The sequence below is a fragment of the Callithrix jacchus genome, chromosome 9 (assembly GCF_049354715.1).
Source record: "Callithrix jacchus isolate 240 chromosome 9, calJac240_pri, whole genome shotgun sequence".
NCBI lineage: Eukaryota > Metazoa > Chordata > Mammalia > Primates > Cebidae > Callithrix > Callithrix jacchus.
Genome location: NC_133510.1, coordinates 65,419,857 through 65,440,559, shown reverse-complemented (window position 1 = coordinate 65,440,559; position 20,703 = coordinate 65,419,857). Strand labels below are relative to the sequence as shown.

Below are 20,703 nucleotides of genomic sequence, written 5' to 3'. Positions count from 1 at the left end.
GGGTTTCTCCACGTTGGTTAGGCTGGTCTCAAACTCCCGACCTCAGGTGATCCGCCCATCTCAGCCTTCCAAAGTGCTGGGATTACAGGTGTGAGCCACTGCGCCCAGCTCTCTGCTACTTTCATTGCCACCTCTGTCACTGCCTACAGCCAAACAGCAACTGACAGGGATGAGAGTCAAGACTCCTTCTTCAACACAAATGGTCCAGCTCATCAGGAAGGTGGGATCCAGCCAGAGGACAGCTTGAGGGAAGAGGGCTGTGTCTGAAGGGCAGCTGGCCAGGGGCTGCTCACTCCCAGCATGGAGAGACAAAGAGAAGGGCCGCACTGGGGGGTGAGGATGTCAAATGGTCATAGTAAATGACTCTCTTTCCTCAGCAGATGATACAAATCACTGTGGATATTCCTTCCACCGCCCTCTCTAGAGCGTGAGCCCCTGTGGGGCAGGGATTTTGTCTTGTTCATCCTCGACATCTAGCACAGTGCCTCTTAGGGCATAATCAGAATTTATTGAATAAATAAGCAAATAGATAGGTAAACGAATGAACAAACCCATTTGCAGCTCATGTGCACAGCCCTGGGCCCGGGTCAGGGAGCATTGTTGAATGAATGACACGCAGCCCTCCTGCAGAAATTTTATTTCAATCAATTCAATCATCTACCATCTCAGATTTCCTTGCAGCCACTCAGCCATGGGCCACACAGCCCACGTTTGTCTCCATGCTGGCCAGAGGCTACGCTTTGATAGCACCCACTCAAATGTGCGGTGACTTCATCCTCCTGATGGAGAAATAAGGGGAGTAGCAAGTGACTTCATTTCTCACTGCAGCCTTCCTGTGAGCTCTTTCTCGGGAGAAATCTTGATCCATGGCAAACCGTCTGTGGAATTCCCGGCTGCAGCCCTTGGCAAGAGATGGAAGGAGAGAATGACAGTGCCAAGGAGGCAGCTGAAGGATCGTCACCCTGGGAGCCACAGCCCTGGCTTGCTTTTTCCAATGGGCCGTAAAGTCTGAGGGAGGCAGGTGGAAGGGGGGGCACCAGACAAACAAACTAGAGTCTCAAGTGTAGTCATCATGTGCCCACCTGGTGAAGTGGTTATACACAGATGCTGGGGCTGGGCTCACGATCCCTGCTCTACCACCTGCTGGCTGCACAACCTTGGGCAAGATACTTGATTACTATGCCTCAGCTTCCTCTTCTTAAAAATGTGAATAACAGGCTGGGTGCGGTGGCTCATGCCTATAATCCCAGCGCTTTGGGAGGATGAGGCCAGCGGATCACGAGGTCAGGAGATCAAGACTATCCTGGCCAATATGGTGAAACTCTGTCTCTACTAAAAATACAAAAATCAGCTGGGCATGGTAGAGGGTGCCTGTAGTCTCAGCTACTTGGGAGGCTGAGGCAGGAGAATCGCTTAAACCCAGGAGGCAGAGGTTACAGTGAGCCAAGATTGTGCCACTGCATTCCAGCCTGGCAACAGAGCAAGACTCTGTCTCAAAAAAAAAAAAAAGTGAGTAACAGTAACTCCTACTTCATCTGGTGGTAAAAAGAGTAGATGAGTTAATAGTTACGAGATAGAGCCAGGCCTGGTGGCATGGGCCCATAGTCTCTAGCTACTTGGAAGGCTGAGGTGGAAGGATTGCTTGAACCCAGGAGTTCAAGACCTGCCTGGATAACATAGCAAGTTCCCCATCTCTCTCTCTCTCTCTCTCTTTTTTTTTTTTTAGACAGTTTTACTCTTGCTGCCCAGCCTAGAGTGCAATGGCATGATCTCAGCTCACTGCAACCTCTGCCTCCTAGGTTCAAGCGATAATCCTGCCTCAGCCACTGGAGTAGCTTGGATTACAGGCACGCACCACCACACTGGGCTAATTTTTGTATTTTTAATAGAGACAGGGTTTTACCATGTTGGTCAGGCTGGTCTCGAACTCCTGACCTCAGGTGATCCATCTGCCTTGGGCCCCCAAAGTGGCGGGATTACAGGTGTGAGCCACCATGCCCAGCTGCAAGACCTCCATCTCTCTAAAAAAAGAAAGTTATGAACAATTTAGGAGAGTATGTGATCCATGGTAAGCACTATGTATATTTCATTACATAAAATTAAGGTTCTAATCCCATAAACTTTTTTTCTGTAATAAGTTCAGCCTTGGATACCTCTCACATTTTCTGTGAGAAGTGAACAAAGGCATGTGAAAATCACAATGTATATATAATGTTTGTTATTCGTCATCGTCATCAAGATCATGTAAGAGGCCTGATGTAGCAGGGGGTGAAGGGATGCGAAAGGGGCTGTCAGTCATCAACTTTTGATTATCTGCCTTGTTAAGGTCCCCTTCTTTTCAACATCATCAGCTCTTTGGCTTGTTCAAGTCTTTTGCTGACAATATCCAGGCCTCTCACGGTCCCTCCCACACACAACAACAAGCGCAGCCCAGCAAGGGCTGGAAGGAAAAAGCCCGTGAAAGCAAAACGGGTCCTTCTCTTCCTTAGCCGTGAAGCAGGAATAGCCACTCGACAGGAGGCTGTGAGGGGACCTTGGCACCTCCACCTTGGTCACTTTGCCTTTGGGCATGAGGGGAAACTGATTAGCTCCCTCTGTGCTAGGGCTGCAGGAAGAGATGTTGGCATTTGTTATGAGGTGCTAGGAATAAAAACACGTACATATCCCAGTGTCCCAAGCAAATTTTCTGCCACTCACTGTATGGATGTAATTTCACATAGCTACTTAAACCCTGAGTCTCAGTTTTTCTCATCTTCAAAATGGAAATGTTGATGCCTAATTCAAAGGACGAAAATCAATGAGATCTATAAACCCCTTCGTTGGATATCTGGTCCAATAAGTGGTAGCTCTTACTACCTAACATTTGGTAATATCTGCCCACTGTCTCCAAGGGGTGGAAAAGAATGCTGACTTCCAGACTAGGAAAGGCAGTGGTAGCAGAAAGTGATTTATGATTGATGTTTTTCACATTTTCATTCCAGAGCACATAGTAAGTAGTTGTTGGTTCATTCATTCACTGAACAGTGTTTAGAAACTTGAACAACTTGCCATTGTTTTGTTCACTTGTATTCATCTTACTCTCACCACTAGAACTGCAAGGTCCATGAGGGCAAAGGCAGTGTCTGTTGCTTGCTGAGTGACTGGATTGAGCTCAAAGCATGTCTGAAGACTGAAATGGGCCAGGCAAGGACATGGAAACTGAAGGCCTGGATTCTGGGCTCAGTCATACCTCCAAGAACATCACTTTCCCTTGACTTTGGAGCCTTCACAGACCTTCCTTCCACTGTGAGATACTGGAGAATCACTTAAGACCAGACTCAGGGAACTTTTTCCTGGTGGGAAGACATTGATTCATATACTCTGTGTCTCTGAAGTCCCAAGAGAAGAGTCTGAATCCCCTAGTCTGAAGAGTCTACAAGTGATCAACATAGCAATCATAATAAAAAGGGAGAATTAATAAAGGAGGGAGTAGATCTACCTTAGTAACAACAGAGGGAGGAAAATTCCAGCTAGTACGTGTACTTAACATGAAAGAAGACATGTGCCAAGACCCTGCTTTCATGGATATTAGGTGTTCTCAAATATAAGAAATACCCATTCTTGCCCACAGACCTCATTTGATACTATCCAGGATGTCTAGAGAATAAGAGGAAAGGAAGAATCATAATATCCAAAAGGTGGAAACAACCCAAATGTTCATCAATGGATGAATGAATAAACAAAATGTGCTATATCCACACAACGGAATATTGTTCAGCCATGAAAAGGAGTGAAGTACTGATTAATGTTACAACATGAATGAACCTTGAAAACACTATGCTCAATGAAAAGCTAGTCACAGAAGGCCTCTTATTATATGATGCCATTCATACAAAAGTCCAGAATAGGGAAATCTACAGAGACAGAAAGTACGTTAGTGTTGCTAAGGGCAAGAAGGAATATGGGGGGATAGAGAGGTGATAGCTAAAGGTTACAAGATTTATTTTTGAGGCAATGAAAATGTTCTAAAATTAACTATGGTGATGGTTTGACATATCTGTGAATATACTAAAACCACTGAATTGTACATTTCAAATGGTGAATTGTATGATATGTGAATTATACCTCAAGAAAGTTGTTTTTAAAAAAGAGAGCATAAGGGGTAGGGGGAGGTTGAGATGAAGCAGGAAAACAGTGATCAGAGACAAAGCTCAGGCACTGTCTGTCCTGGCTGCCCCAAGTCAAAGCCTGCATTTCATACAGGCAATGTTAGGGTAGCCCCCAAGCCACGATTTGGGAAGATAAATTGACCCCAGAAGGTATGGGGCTGGGTCCCTTCTCCTCTGACAGCTCCCTTTCTGTGTTTTTTCTGGCACAAGAAACTCTGTCTTCTTGTATAAATAGGAGAAATTTATGGCAGTTTTCCCTCTTCTTCTCCCTGGTGGGCTACTAGGAAAGCCTAGGGGGAGGAGAGAGCCTGAGATTCCAAAAATATAAATGTGGAAAGACTGGAGGGAGGAGTCTCTTTGCCTGCCTTGGCTCTGGCCCCAGCTCTCCTTTCCTTTTGCATGTTTGACCATCTGGGTGACAAGGAGGGTAGAGAACTGATGCAGCCCATTCTTTCTTTATGCCCAGAAGAGATGGGTCCCAAGGCAGATATCCAACAGGAGGGCCACAAGGGAAATCAAGAAAGTGGGTTTGGCTGTCCCATGGCATTATTGGAGGAGACACAGACCACTGCCCCCCTTCCTGGATTTGGTTATTTTTGTACCTCCCTGTTTGTTGAGGCAGCCTGATACAGTGGGAAGATCTCATCCTAGATTTAGAAAGATTGACAGAGAAACTAAGTGTGTAACCCCTAAGCAAGTCATGTCCTCTCTCTGGGCCTCACCTGTAAAAAGAGGGCAGGCACTGAATTTACCAGGGGTTTTCAAATAGATTTAAACTCTGGGGTCCTTTCTTCAAATAAAACCATGTGTAGTGACCCAACATGAACACAAGTAGACTGCTGAGCTTTTTGAAGGAAGGAATGGGAGTCCCAGGCCCCTGTGGTGACTGGAGAGGGGCCTGTCCAAGAACAAGATGGTCTCCATGGCTTTTCCAGCTATGTCCTCAGGAGGAATTTGCCCCCATGGTGAAAAGGCTCAGTTCCGCACACCCAGTGGGCTTGAAATCCAGCTCTACCCTCTCCTGTATATCCCTTGGCACATAACTTATCTTCCTTCAACCTCAGCTTTCTCATGTGTGAATTGGAATAATACTAACACATACCTCAGAGGATTGTCACGTGGATTATACTAAATAATGTGCATAGAGTCCTTCGCACACTATCTGGCTCAGTAAATATTATTACATTACAGTTATTCCATGATCTGATGTAATCCGTTTTCTTTTCTTTTCTTTTCTTTTTTTTTGCGGGGGGGGGGACAGAGTCTCATTTTGTAGCCCAGGCTGGTATACAGTAGCAAGATCTCGGCTCACTGCAACCTCTGCCTCCTGGGTTCGAGCGATTCTCCTGCCTCAGCCTCCCGAGCAGCTGGGATTACAGGAGTGCACAACACACCCAGCTTATTTTTGTATTTTTTAGTAGAGTTGGGGTTTTACCATGTTGGCCAGGCTGGTCTCGAACTCCTGGCCCCAAGTGAATCCACCAGCCTTGGCCTCCCACAGTGCTGAGATTACAGGCACGAGTCATTGCACCTGGCCTGATGTAATCTTTTGAATTTTAAATGATATATCTGGTGTGAGAACGTGAATTAGGAAGGACAACAGCAAAATTGCTATAACATAAAGGCCCAAAACACAGTAGCATATAGAAAAGAGAAATTTATTTCTCACTTAGTCTGGGAGGACGCAGTTCCAGACAGCAGGCAGCTCTGTTCCACCTGGTCAGCTGGGATGCACATTCCTTTCACACCTGAGCTTTGTCTTCTCTCAGGGATGTCTTTTCAGTTGCCAGGTCAAACCTGTCTCAGGCACATCTGCCCAGCACATGAAAGTCAGAACACAAAGGAGAATTTACCCAATGTCCTCAGGCATTAGGACATACTTGCTTCACATTCCCTTGTGTCTACACCTGGCAACAAGAGCAGATGAGAAATCGTGTCCAGCTGGGTGTCTCTACCCTCGTGCAGCAAGAAAAGAAGAAATTTTAGTGGACAAAGGGCAGTCTTCATCTGGGGCTCAAACCCACACCTGAGCTGTCCTCTTCCCAGAGGAAGTGAAATAAAGTCCACAGCCCAGAAAACAATGTGAACACCCCCCAACACACACACCCAATCAGGTCCCCGCCATTCATCCAAAGATCAGCAGTCTCAGGAAAGTGGCTTGGAAGACTCCCTCCAGAGAGGTCACCCTATCCATCTTCTTCACATGGGTGGATGTGAGAAGAATTTCTGTCCCCACTGCCTGTCTGCCACTCCCTCTCTGTTTCAGCTCACACTCTAACCCCTTATTCCCAGTCACCAGGAGTGACTACAGACGTGAGGGAACAGGAGGACCTGAACCAGTCATGCAAGTTGAGACTGGGACACAGTAGCCATGCTCAGAGGCAGCCTAGGTATGGGTTCCGGTGCCAGGAAACCCAGCTACCACTGTGTAACCTAAAGCAGGGATTAAGCTCTCTGAACTTCAATGAACTCTTTTGGAAATAGGGACAAGAAACCCACTTGTCAGGGCTGTTGTGAGCATCAGATGTGATTATGTATGTACCTGGTACATAGTATGCCCTCAATAAATGGTGCCAGCAAGGCAAACCCAGGACAAATCAAATTCATGTCCATTGCTCTGACCCAATCTTTGCATGAATCCTTTTTTCTTCTCCTTCTTTGCTAATGCATGGCTCCCTTCCTCATCTTTACTTCCTCTCCTCATTACCAGACCATCTGAACCCTGATCTAGAATCTCATTTTTCAGGAAGTCTTCCATGATTGAAAAATTCCTGCTTGGCCACTTCCTACTCCAACTCTCTATCCACGCCCATTTTCCATCTACCCCATGGTCCTGGCCCAAACTTACATGTATCCCATCCCTCCCTTCAAAAAATATGCAGCAATGGAAGGGCTTCAAGATTGTCATTGGAATATCAGAGTTCAGATTCTAACTCTGCTGAGTTCTAGCTTTAGGACTGTGTCAGATCACTTCATCTCTTCGAATCTGTCTCCCCCACCCTCTGGTGAGGTCAAATGTGTGTGGGCTGGTACATAGAGGATATTTAGTCTCCTCTGCTCTACCTGACCTCCCGCAACTCATACTCCCAGGACTAGCTGTCTACCAAAGGGAGTTATTAGACCAAGAAAGTAATTCTCCCATTACGGGCTGGTAATGGGAGAAGTCCTCCCAGGGGAAAAGAAGTGACTTCAAATCTATGGGTCTTAGAGGTACGACCAACTCAAGAGCTACAGCAGAGGAAGAACTTGGACATCCCAGCTTCCAGGGTTATGGGATCTCTCCCTAAGCCCTCTTATGCGGCCCCAGTTGCAGGACTAGCTTCTGGGATAGGAGTGAAGGGGTTTATCGGATTCCAGTCTTAGCCTATTAGTAATAGCTCAGCTGTGCCTCTGCTTCCGACCTTCCTAGATCAGAAGAGCAATAATATCAATGATAACCAATGCTTATATAGTGTTTCCTGTGGGATGGGCATTGTTCCAGGCTTTTTGTACACATGACTCAGCAGCCTTTGAACTAGATAGTATTAACCCCATTTTACAGACAAGGAAACTAAAACACAAGGGATGAAGTCACTTGTCTGGGTCATACAACTAATATAAGGAACGACTGAGATTCGAAACCAGACCATCTCGCTGTGGAATCCATCCTGTTAACCACTGTGCCACAAAAAGAGCTTATATTTACTGGCAGTTTCTATGTGCCAAGCACTGTGGAAAACACAGGACATGTATTTCATCTGATTCTGAATAACCGCCTAAGTTCTATTATTAATATTCTTTTTTTTGAGATGGAGTCTTGCACCGTTGCCTGGGCTGTAGTGCAATGGTGCGATCTCAGCTCACTACAACCTCCACCTTCTGGGTTCAAGCGATTCTCTTGCCTCAGCCTCACAAGTAGCTGGTATTACAGGCGCCTGCCACCACACTGCTAATTTTTTGTATTTTTAGTAGAGATAGGGTTTCACTATGTTGGCCAAGCTGGTCTCGAACTCCTGACCTCAGGTGATCTGCCCGCCTTGGCCTCCCAAAGTGCTGGGATTATAGGCATGAGCCACTGGACCCGGCCAAGTTCTATTATTATTATCCCTGTTTTACAGGTCAAGAAACGAAGGCAGAGATAAAAGTTAAGCAACTTGCCCCAAGTCACACAGCTAAATATGAATAGTTTCAGAATGCCGTTGGGCGCAGTGGCTCATGCTTGTAATCCCAGTACTTTGGGAGGCTGAGGCGGGTGGATCACCTGCGGTCAGGAGTTCGAGACCAGCCTGGCCAACACAGAGAAACCTTGTCTCTACTAAAAATACAAAAATTAGCTGGGTTTGGTGGCAGGCGCCCGTAACTCCAGCTACTCGGGAGGCTGACGCAGGAGAATCACTTGAACCAGGTAGGTGGAGATTTTGGTGAGCCGAGATTGTCCCATTGCACTCCAGCATGGGCAACAAGAGTGAAACTCCGTCTCAAAAAAAAAAAAAAAAAAAAGGTTTCAGAACCCCTAGCTGTTTTGCCTCAAATACCCCCTACCCACCCCATCCCCGAAGTCCCTTCCTTTCTAGATGAGTTGTTTAGTTCCTAGCACCAGTTCTTCACAAATCTGCCTTACCCCCACAGCCTACCACCTTTGTTCTCCAAAACCATTGTTGATCTCTGTCTCTTTCCCTTCCCACTTTCTCCCTAGTCCCTCCACTCCCCACAAAGTCCCCCAAGCCATTCTGTCGCTCTCCCTCAGCTTCCTTCCCACCCTCCCCCACAACTCCTGCTGAAACCAATGAATTTCACCCAAAAAGACCGTCAGACTTTCCCCAATCAGGCCCCCACTGTGCCTGTGCCTGACACCCCCAGGGGAGGCACCACAGTGGCTAAGCTGGAGAGTCAGAAATAAAATCCTCATTCTACTTCCCTGCCCCCTCTTCCCATCACTCATCTGGGAATCCAGGGTGAAGAAGGGAGCTAAAGTGCAGAGCATTCATTTAATATTAACAAATTGAAATGAATTCTTTTAATGCCAATTAACTTGGAGAGGCCCCTTATTAATAGTAATTTAGATTCATACTTGGGAGAAACAGGGACGGGGGCTGGGCCAAATGTGCCCAGAATGTCAATGTGACTGGGGAGCCGAGAGGGGAGGGGCGGCAGTTTTACTTCTGCCCAGTTGGGTTCTGTTTCCCTGAGAGAAATGGACAGTCACTGGAGGCAGATCTTGTGGAAACATGAATTACTCTTGTAATTTTATTTTTGTTATTTCGATGAATCTGAATAGTTTGAAACCATGTCACACCATTTTAATGGTTTATCTTCACAGTAATGTGAAAAAGAATTTCCTCAGAGCTGGGATTTACTCCAAACTCTCTCTTAAGACAAATCTTACTGACCAAAGGGACGAGTCCCCAGACCAGCTCTACCCTTCTTTGTTCAAAGCCAGAGCCAGAAATCAACATGGGGTTCCCCGATTCCTGCCCCTTCTACCTTAACCAAAACTAAAAGGAAGAATAAACACTGTGTGTCTCTCTGAGACGTCTCCCCCAGGAGGTAAGAGACCCAAAAGGCTGACTGCTAAGCTAACAGCTTACATTTAAGGAAGAAAAACAATCTGCTTGCATTTTTCTTAGAATTTAGGAAAAAGATGAGGATTTAAAATTCAGTTTCATGTATTAGAGAGTTGTGCAGAATACAGCCAAGTGGGAAGAACTTAGTCCCAAATGAAAAAGTTGAACAGAAATTCTGCTCTCACTGGTTTTGCCGGCTTGGAGGTTGGACTGGAAGTGTCCTGAACTAGAACCAGAGCACAGGTTCTGACCCAAGAAGGACACTGTCTGCTTCCCAGGCATCCCTCCTTGTCTGGGAGGAGAGGGGAGGATGAGTCAGTTGGAAGCTGAGATTGTGGAAGCTGGGGATGGGGTTTTGTGATGGAGGAGGCAGGCGTGGAAAGGAGGTCAGAGAAAAGTAGGTAAATCTACTAACCGTTGAAGTTTATAAAATAAAACCCTTAACAATGGTTAACATGCAAAAGATCACATTTAAAAAAAAAAGTCAGGCTTAAAAGAAGGTAAAATACCTCAAATTCAAACATAATAAAAATGAGGAAAATACATAAAACATTTCAAGCAGATTGTTCTTCAAAAGAAGAGAGGTTGGAATTAATCAAGAGAGCTTTTTTACACCCCCCCAGACTTTCCCAAACAATAATTCATTTACAAAACAAAAAGAGGAATCAACACAAAACCTCATCCACACACAGAGAAAAAAAAATTGTGGTGATTCTGTAACAGCTGAGAAAACTAGGAGAAAAATGAATAAACTCAATCTATTAGGTGATATTTATAAATAGCAAAATTGGAGGATGATGTGGAGAAAGGAGTTGAACTCATCACTGAAGAAGTAACACATGTGAAGACATAAAGTGTAACTAACATCCCCAAATAAAAGTAAACTCTCCATAAAGCAGCAAGTATAAAAATTGATTGAAAAAGAGGAAAGTACCACTCACCCCCCAATAAAAGTATTAATTTGTATTAAAATTTTCTCCAAGTCGGAGATAGGTTACACAAAAGAATACAAAAAGATATTTTTTCTTTCAACTAAGAGGAAAAACAAAGTCCGATTTAAAGTGACTAATGGGACAGGAAGGGAGGCTGTGGTTGGCAGGTGCCAGTAAAGGGGGAGGGGAGTGAAGTTTGGGGGTAGAGGACCAGCTTACCTCGCTTTGGAGCCGCCGTGGCCAACAGGAGTGGGCAAAGGACCCTGCCAGTGCCTGGGTGATAGGGGAAATAAGAAACAGGGGATCCGAATGCCCCTAGACGAATGAGGAGGATGGAAAGACTGGGGGTGCCCATCTCCCCTCCTCTGCCCGCCTCCCTCCTTCCGGTACCCAGGCCTAGAGAGCTACTGAAAGTTACAAATTGCTTCCATTATTAGCTCATCCCGGGCGGCCTGGTCATTGGCCAGCCCCTGACCACGTGGTCCCTCGTACCAAATGATCGAATTTCTAGTCGCAATTCTCTGTCCCTCGGCTCTGGGGAAAAACGGGGTGGGGGGGGCTGTGGCGTGGAGGCTGAGGAGGGGCTAAGATGGGAGGGGCTACTCATCCACTCACCCTTCCTTTGCGCCTTGTGGGGGTCCTGAGCGCCGCCCCAGAAGGGATCGAGGGAATGTTGTGGGCTGGGGCACAACGGCGGGGCAGAAACTGGAGGAAGCGAGAGACGTCGCCAGGGACCCAGGGACCTCTCCCTCCAGTTCCCCCGCCCGCCCGGGCCCGCTCGCCACTCCCGCTATAGCGCCCACTCTGTCTCCGGGCGTCCCGCGCCAGCAGGGTAGCGCTAGCAGGGTAGCCCCAGCCCGGGCGCCCGAACGCTCTCCCTCTTCATCACTGCTCGGGTCCACACTTTGGCGACCGTGCCCCCGAGTCCCGCTTTCCCCGGGCCTGCTCTGGATCGGGAGCCTGCGCCTTCAAGGGTACCCGGCTCACTTGCACTCCTCAAGGGCCGAGTTTGCGCCCCTCCCGGAATCGTTTGCGAGAAGGACAAACTTTTGAGCGGATGGAAATCAAGTCTAGAGGAGCTGGTTCGGAGCAGGTAAGCTTGGCCCGGGAAGAGTGCGCTTCAGCCCGAAAACAGCGTGTCTTCCCGTCCCGGTCTCTCCCTCTCCTTACCCCACCCTGTTTCCCCTGCAGGCTGACGCTCATCTTCCTTTCCCTGGAGAAATGCGGGCTGGGGCTGGACTTCTGTCAGGTGCATTTTTTGCTCCCTGAGTTTAGGGACTAAGGTGGCAGCTGGCAGGGGAGTGGGGGGTTGCTTCTGAAACTGGGGGTTGAGGGGAGGGTTAGGGGCCGAGAAACCCAGAGTCTGAGGGGGACGACTTCTTTCCTCAAACGCAACTTGTGGGAACTTCGGAAAAGTTTTTTGAGGGGAGATGGAGAAGGGAGCGGAGTTGGGGTTTTGAGGGTTAAAGTGGGAGAGAGGGTGCTCCCCTTCCCGTTCTGAAAGAAGGTCGTGTGTGCTCGTTCCCCAGTCGGGACCCTTTACCAGCCTAGAAAAACCCAGCTGCGTCCCAAACCCGCCCGCCCCAGCAGGCCCTTAGGGACAGACGCTTAGAGATCCCCAGGCGCGCCCCGCAAAAAGGGAAGGCAGCGCCAGCCCTAGTTTCCTACATTGCCGGACGGGCGGGGGATCCGCCCAGAGCCTTAGTCCGGGACTGCCCAGGCCCCTGCTGTCCAGGGACTTTATGTTGATTCTAAGTTAGGAGTGACCCGAAAGAAAGAACAACTCCCAAAAAATCTTTTTTTTTTTTTTTTCCCCCCATGAATCCAGTTTGAGTCAGAGACCCATTTCCCTAAGATGGAACCCAGCGAGTGTCCCCTCCCACCTCTAGCACAACCTCCAGGTCTTCTCCAGCTCCCAAAGGAGGGCAAGGAAAAGAGGCTCCTACTCCCCTCCCAGGGCTGAGATTTCCTCCCCCACCCAAGAGATGCCCCAGGAGGAAGGGATGGAGAGGCTCTTCAAAGGGCAGTCAAGAGCAGAGAGCAGGTTCAGAGGGCACAGCTGAACTTGGGGCCCAGGACAAGTGTGAGGGGCAGGCCCAGGAAGGTGTAGAAGCTCTTGGGTGGCTTGGGCAAGTGGAGGAGGGCAGAGGCCGCTGCAGGAGGGGGTGTGGGGTACCCTGGAGCCCGTGGTGTCCCTGGGCAGGGAGGTCCAGCCAGGCCAGCCAGGCAGGGTCTGTACTGTGCCTTTAGTTTATAGGTTGGGCCCCTCCTGGGGAGCCCTAGGCTGGAGGAGCCAGGCAGGTGGCAGAGAACACATTTGGACTCCTTGGAAAGGGCCAGGAAGTGATGTGGATCCCAGGAGAGAAAATTCCCATGGTGTTCTGGCCCTTCCTGGGCCCACACTTCCAGAGGCCACTTGGCCCTGCTGGGTCAGAAGCCGAGAATCTGTCCAGGCCTTTGTTTTCACTCTTCCTGAAGTTTTTCTGCTGGTGGCCCAGCGGCTAGCCTGGCACCTGCTCGGCATCTGCTCATTGGCAAGCCCCGGACAGAGTTGGACTGGCCTAGCTGAGTGGTTTAGGAGGGCTTTGGCTAGCACTGCCTACAAGGAGTTTGGCTTGGTCTTCCAAAAAAAGGGTCTTTGAGGCCACTGATATTCAAAACGAATGTAAGCCCTTCTCTCTGTCCTCACATCCAGTGGCCCTTCACACCTCTGCAGCCCAGAGGATTTAGATGGAAGGCCTCATCCATCCCCAGTCCCAAAGCAAACATGGGAGCTGTCTTCTTGCAGGTTGCTGGGGCTCTGTGTGCTCTGAGAGGTGTGTCTGGTCCTCTGCCTACCCCACTCCCCCTTTGATGAATGTGATCCTTTTTGCTCCTGCCTCTCCAATACTACCCCCCCCGCCCCACCCCCCAGCCCAATCCCACAGATCTATGGGAATATCTCTCTTTTCCTCTCCTTTCTCCTCTTCCCCTTTCTTCTTAGGATTGATGGAGTGACAGCAGTTTGGCAGGGCTTCCCTAAGCCTGTAGTGGGGAACTGTGGACCCAATCCTGACTTCTCAAGTAGGGGAAAACAGGGAAACAGCTCTATTCCCAGGCCCTTGAGATTGAGTCTCAAGTTGAGAGGAATTGAGAAATAAATGCATGAAGGATGACTGGGCTGACACAAGACAAAAACCTCAACTGGGGAGGGGCCAGTGTTATGCCATGTGCCTGTTGCCAAGAGGGAATTTAGAAACAAAGGAAGATAGGAAGAAGGTCTAGGAAAACAGCACAAAGGACTGGAAAAAATCAGAACAACAAAGAGAAAAGACTGGGAGAGAGGAAAAGCTATGAAAAGGCCCTAATGCTGGAGACAGAAAGGTACTCTGCAGGGGTAGAGGGTGGCTGGGATAGAGGTAACATGAAAGGAATATTGATAAAAGGCAGAAGGAAGAAGCAGGACTAGGTTTGTTTGGATTTTTAAGATTAGAGATAGTCTGTGCCCTGTTAAAACAGAAAAAAGATTAGAGATAAAGGCAGAAAGGAAGAGAAAAGAGAAAAATATGGAAAGAAACAGCAAATAAAAGGAGAGAGCTAGAGAGTAAAAGAAAAAGGAAGGGAAAGAAAGGGAGGTAAAAGTAAGAAAAAGGAAGGGAAAGAAAGGGAGGTAAAAGTGAGAAAAAAGAAACGGAAGGGAGACAGAAAGAAAGAAAGGTAGAAAAGGAGAAAAGATAGGGACAAGGGCAAGAAGGAATGGAAAGAAGGACGGGAAAGGGAAAGGAATGGAGGCAAAAGAGAAAGTGAAGGTAGGGCAGAAATGAAGCAAAAGAAGAAAGGAAAAAAATGAGAAATGAAGATACAGTGAGATAAAGAAAGAAGAAGGGGCGTGAGGAGAAGGGGGCAGAGAGAAAGAGAAACAGGAACTCAGCTAAGGTTAACAGTTAACAAAAAGGGGTCTGGTTCCTGAGGAGCATAAGGAGGGAACAGGAGATGAAGTGTGAGCAGAAAGAGGCCAGTTGGGGCCTCACCCAGCTTCACCTTGGGTTGCCAGGGTCCTGACCTACCACCACCGCTCCACCATCTCCAGGACCCAGCCCTGAGTGATGGCGGCCTGTGAAACGTGGGAGATAGAGGCAGGGGCCGGTCGCCTGCTTACAGGCTTCTCGAAGCAGCTGAGCTACCTGGAGTTGTTCCTGTAGCCCTACCTGCCTCCGGCCCGGCCCGCCAGGCTGGACACATGGCCTTGAGGCCCTATGACAAGATCTGCTTCTAAAAGCTGCTCATGAAGTAGAAGAGGCCAGCGAGGCAGGGACTGGTTGCAGATTCCCACCCTGGCAGCCCCTTCTCTCGGGCTCAATCCCCTCACCCATGGTCCCAAGCGCCTCCATTCCCACCCTGCTGGCAGAGGCTGTCTGGAGACTGGGCAGCTTTGTTCTGGGCTTGGAGGTGCCCTCGTTCTGTGCTTGGAGGTGCCCTCGTTCTGTGACCTTGGGCCTCAGTTTGATCATTTGTTAAATGAGCCCGTTGCACTAGAGGGTTTTTCTGTAGTTTGGGTGAGCCTGCCTGGGTATGTGCACGTGAGAGAGGGATGAAGATAAGGCCTGGTCCACTTTGCAAAGGTGGGGGCTGGGAGTGAGATCTTCATTCTCTTCCATTGGTCAGAAGAAAAGTCTGCCTCCTTTGCTATCCTTATCTTCACCCCTGCCCCAGAAAACCACCTTCCAGGTCAAGGAGTTTCTCCACGCCAGGAGGGGTTGGATTCATCTACCAAGAGCTTGGCAGAGGGTTTGAAAATCCTGAAAGAGCCAGAGAAAGGATCTCATACGTGAAAGGGAAGGAAGACATTCCCTGCCAGGGCAAGTGGACCTTAGGTCTGCAGTAGATTTCACTGAATTCACGCACACAGACATTAATTGGTAAGGGGACTTTAGATTCAACTACAGAGGGGATCACTTGGGGTTGCTGGGTATCTTTAGCCTGTTGGGCCTGCACTCTCCGTGCCCTGCTCATGTGCTCTGGTTGATTCACAAGGGTTTCTTAGAGCCAACTCTTTTGTCTCCCAAAAGTGGGATGGGGCAGGTCACTGAGGTCAGCCAGTTCTTCCAAGGGCAGTGTAAGCCTTGAGGATGGGCTGGGGCACCCCCAAACCACTGGCTAGAAAGGCGTATTCATAGTAAACCTTGCAGTGCCTTCTCAGGGAGGCCTCTGACCAGTACTGCCTAGCATTGCTCTTTAAGTTTTTCCTCCCCTCTTTGCTCTAGCTTCTTCCTTCCAACCTTTCTGATTTCTCTGTCTCCCTTTTCATCCAGTCCAAGTTGGGGTTCTTGTACTATCTTTGTACCTCCAACGGCTCTGCTCAGAGCCCTCAAGAGTTCATTATGCAGATGCAATAGCAGGATAAGAAGATCGGGAGGGGCCGGCTGGGCTCAGTGGCTCACACCTGTAATCCCAGCACTTTGGGAGGCCAGGGTGGAAGGACTGCTTGAGCCCAGGAGTTCAAGATTAGCCTGGGCAACATGGCAAAACCCTGTCTCTATTAAAAATACAAAAATTAGCCAGGCATGGTAGTGTGCAGTTGTAGTCCCAGCTACTCAGGAGGCTGAGGTGGGAGGATTGCTTGAGCCCAGGAGGCACAGGCTGTAGTGAGCTGAGATTGTGCCACTACACTCAGCCTGAGTGACAGAGTAAAACCCTTTCTCAAAAAAAAAAAAAAAAATGAGGGGGGAAATGGGGAGTAGGCTTTGCTAACCAGATGTGGGATGAATCAATTGGTTTTATGTATTAATCATGATTATGACCTTCACATCCCCTTGGCTTACCCCTAGACAATTCTTCTGCATTCCCAGCCATCTGCAAGCCACCGTCAGCCTGTCCCTCCTCCTGAAAATGGAATTGCTGATGCCCCCAAGGCCGTTACTCTCCCAGGGTGAGTGAGAGTGAGGTCAATGATGCCAGGTCGGAACCTCAAACTCTTAAATAAGCAAAGCATATTTCCCTATTCCTGATGCATTTAGGGGTCATCTATCCCTTGGAATGGAGAGGCTGGCAATTCTGGCTTTTGGCTATCTTTTCACGGAACACCCCTGATTAGCCAGACCCACCACCATCCACATCTGCTCTGCAAAGAAGGAAAGCAGCTTGTTCCAGAGGTTGGTGAGCGGCTGCAGACTGCCTACCTAGAACAGTCTCCTTACTCCAGCCTGGCAGGGAAGGAAGGAACCTGACTCACTTCGCAGGATACGGAATCTCAGCAGGCAGAGCTGAGAGCCACAGCTGCGTCCTGGAGCCTGGTGGTAGAAGCAGCTTCTGTCTTTGGGCTCTCCCTGCTGCCTCAGCCTCTGCTCTGTTCAGTTTGCTATTGTGTTTTTCTCCCTTGTGTTGGGGTGGTGGGGTGCAGGGAAGTGAAATGTTTTCTCCCAAGCCCCTGATGCTTCCCCATGCCTCCACCAGCCTCAAAGCTGCTGACAGTAATGAACTGCAGCTTCCAGCCCTGCCCATAAGCTACTCACAGCAAATTCAAATTCTCTTCTGGGCAGGAGGAAGGGCAGATGCTCCCTCCTTCTCAAGCCTCCCTGGCTCATTGATCCATTTTGAGGGCATTTGAGGGTCAAAATTGAGGCCAGATTGCTTCAGTTGATATAAAATTAGCATTTCTTATCACAGCAAAGGCCACACCTGTTCTCTGGCCTCACAAACCAGTGAGGATGTAAAGGTTTGTTGAGGTGGAGGAATAGAAGCGAAATGAACAATCTGCTCCATTTAAAAGTCAGTCGCTCCAGCAGTTCATTCCACTAATATTTATCTAGTACCTATTCTGTGTCAAGCATTGTCTCTACCTCAGTTTGCCCCAACCATAAAAAAAAAAAAAAAAAAAAAAAAAAAAAAATCCTTGCCACTGTGAGGCTTCACTGTGTTGTGGACCAATATGCAAATAAACCAATGGAAAAGAAAGTGTGGCTCGGAGTCAGCTGATTTTCTTTGCAGCTTTCCGTGTGCGGGTCTCAGAGCCCCCGACTTCCCAGCTCCAGCTACCCAGCCCCAGCTGGTTGATAAGCAGGACTTCCCTGGGGCCCATTTGTTTTCCCCACTGGAAGAAGGTTAGAATAAGAGCAAGAGGCGTGTGCTGGGACCTGCCGCCATGAAAGCCTGAAATAAAGGGTTTGGGATGGTGGGCGGTGGGGCCCTCCAAAACTGCTCAGTCAGCTGTGCGGGAGGGTAGAGGTGATATGACATGTTTCTCCAGGCTGAAGAGCAGGTCTGTGAGTTTGCCTTGATGTAATCACTTGTCTGAAGGTGATAGCAAGGGTGTGAGTGTGCGTGAGCTGAGGGTGGGCAGATAAGCGTGCCTGTGCCAGGCTTGTGTACACCGGGCCCAGACCCCTGCACAGGTGCTGGGGAGTGTGTGTGTGGGGGGGGTGCATGCAGATCTGAACATACCTCTCCATACATGACCCTCAGTATATGTGAGAGTGTGTGTACCCGCTGAATTATTATAAAATTACACTGACCCTTACAGAAAATCCATACCAGCCTCGGCCTTTCTCCCCCGACCTCTCGACCTCTGGGGTGCCTGAGGAAAGAGTTGACCGGGTCACTGCCTCCCCCTAGTCAATGAGTCCCCCTCCATTAGCATAAAACATGAATCTGCTGGCAGCTTGACAAATTATAACTAGCAGCCAGAGTTTTGCCAACTGGCTGGCTTGGGCGCTGTCTATTTATCATTGAAAATGGTAAATCATAAGAATCCAGATGACTTAATTATTCAAATCCACCCAGGACTCAGAGAAGCTGCAGGCCCGTCAATCTCAGCTCTGGGCTCTCAGAGAAGAGCAGGGGAAATGCTGGATGAAGCAGGTTCAATTGCCACCTCTCCCATGCCAGGAGAGCAGGATTTTCTCTGCAGCCCCTTCCCCTCCCTGCCGTCCTGCCCACCTTTCCAGCCATAAGCCTGGCCAATTGTTTTGGCTGCTGGCCTCCCGAGGCTCTCCCTCACCCGCCTCCCGCTCCTCAGGCTCAGGCGGTGTTTCACGGCCTCACTTTGTGTGGATCTGTTAGCTCTCTCTGTTTCAGTGCCTTCATTTTTATTTCTTCTCTTTCTCCTATTCCTTTCACCATTTCTCTTCATCTCCCCTCTCCCCACAGATAGACACTGAGCCCTGCATGGCCTCTCTGGCAGAGTTTTGCTTGCTCTCCTGGCCCCTTTGTCCTCACTGTCCCAGAGGTGCCAACCTCAGGATCCCCACGCATACACACCCCAGCCTTAGCCCAGTGCTCCGAGTGCTGGAGGCCTGAATTCACGTCTCTCCACTGTGGGGCCATTTGGAAGCACACATGTCAGTGGGTAATACTGGGCCTGGCCCCCACACCCCATACACACAGGCTTTCTGTCCCTTTCTTCTGTGGATTTCTAAATCCCATTATGCATAACTTGGGAGGGAGTGGTCAGGCTGTCAGAGATGTGCCCCCCACCACTGAGGCAAGGCTTCATCTCAAGGAGGCTTATCACCTCACTCCCAGCATGGAACCACCTCAAGCCCCAGCAGAGGGATTGCTCAACCGTGAGCTTTCCCAGAAGGAGAAGACACCCTGTTTACAGAACAGATCCTAGATCCAGAGGTCTGTTTGCCGAGCTTCTGGGGGTCCTTTGATGTTTGGGTCCTTTCATCTCTGTGTCCCTCACAGTCCGGTATAAATACGTCCTACTTTTTCTTGCAGTCCTGGGCCCCATGAGAAATGTATGCCCTTCCAGACCCACAATAGCAGTTGGGAGCACACATTCACCAATGCTGATATTGCTTTGACCCCAGAGGAGAATGCAAGGAACAAGGAGGCCGCAGGAGTCCCTCTGCTTGAATGGCATCCTGATCTATTCTTTTGGAGAGCTTGCTTTACCTGCAAGAGCCTGGAGGCTCGTCACGGATGCTTGTCATCTTGGTTCTGGGATTCGGTTTGGTTTTGTCGGGGTGTGTGTGTGTGAGCACGTGCACACCTTTCTGTGGATCACCTGGAGTCTTGGCATACTGACAGGTCGTGCCTGGTGGCGTGCGTACCTGCACAAGTGCGCCAGTGCCCCTGGTGTGTATGTGGGTGGGTGTGTATGAGTGCATGAACACACACTTCCAGAAAGAGCCCTTGTACTGAAACAACGAGTGACAATGTCCCCACCAACAGGACACCTGAGGAAACAGCCCTCTCCATTCCATTTTAAGGCCTCTGAGCAATGGTGCTCTCAGTGAAATATTGGACTCAGCATAGTATAAAACTCTAAAGAAGGAGCTACCTGTTTCTGCTACTGAAAGTAAGTTCTTCCTAGAGTCTAGCCTTCTCTTCTTTCAGGACAGAATATGAGTATAGTCAGAAATCTTGAGAGGGGGCTCCCTACTCCTCTGAAAGAACACACGTGGCATATAGGGGGCCTTTCCACAGCCAGGCTCATCCCCACTGCTGCTAAAACACTGCATCCTCTCCCTCTTTCCTTCCTCCCCACCTTTCTAAGCCAGAGTGATATTTGACAAGGGCAGTGGTGAGGGGTGAAGCTTGGGGTGGGTGGTGGGGGAAGGATCAAGATTCAAAAGCAGGCCAAGCTGCTGGAAGGCAGGAGATCAATAAGGGGAGACAGATTGGAGACAGGTTTCTCTCACTGCTCCCCCACCCTCGCTGGCTCAGCAACCCCGCCCCAGCTCCTGAAAGCAGGTGGAGGACAGAGCCAAGCACTGGCCTCTCCCTGCCCTTATAACTCAAACAGGTTCCTAATCCCTGGGTAGAGGGTAAACAGCCTCCAAGCAGGGCCAAGATTAACCACAGAAATGCCGCTAATGTATTTCAGGGCACTGCTCCCTGCCCCCACCCCCACCCTGTGTTACTAATTAGCCCAACAGCAGGGAGAAGCTTCGGAGGAGCAGCTCAGAATGCCTTTGTGCAGGCTCTGAGAGCCCAGGTCTGGGCTCTGGACAGTGTCTCTTGTGCTAGACAAGCTGGGGTGGTAGAGGATTCCCGCCCTCTCCCCACCACTCCTAAATCAGCTCAAAGGCAGACAGGGTTTTTTTTCCTCTGCGCTCTGCCTGAATCCCCGTCTCTCCTTTGCTGTTCACAGCTGGG

The 20,703-nt window shown here is 49.2% G+C and overlaps 2 long non-coding RNA genes across 3 annotated transcripts; one reads left to right on the top strand and one right to left on the bottom strand.

The window, feature by feature from the left end:
- Window positions 1–600: 600 nt before the first annotated feature.
- Window positions 601–11,032, bottom strand: LOC103795249 (uncharacterized). Of its 2 annotated transcripts, XR_008473828.2 has the most exons (4): window positions 10,843–11,032; window positions 5,818–5,960; window positions 1,904–2,021; window positions 601–901 (listed from the first exon to the last, which is right to left on the bottom strand). It is a non-coding gene; the product is annotated as an uncharacterized LOC103795249 (long non-coding RNA). The 2 variants fall into 2 exon arrangements; XR_013521853.1 differs by lacking the exon at window positions 1,904–2,021 and having other exon boundaries at window positions 602–901.
- Window positions 11,033–11,136: 104 nt separating this feature from the next.
- LOC108593153 (uncharacterized) lies at window positions 11,137–17,556 on the top strand. Its single transcript, XR_001913528.4, has 3 exons — window positions 11,137–11,716; window positions 16,431–16,531; window positions 16,620–17,556. It is a non-coding gene; the product is annotated as an uncharacterized LOC108593153 (long non-coding RNA).
- The last annotated feature ends 3,147 nt before the right edge of the window (window positions 17,557–20,703 follow it).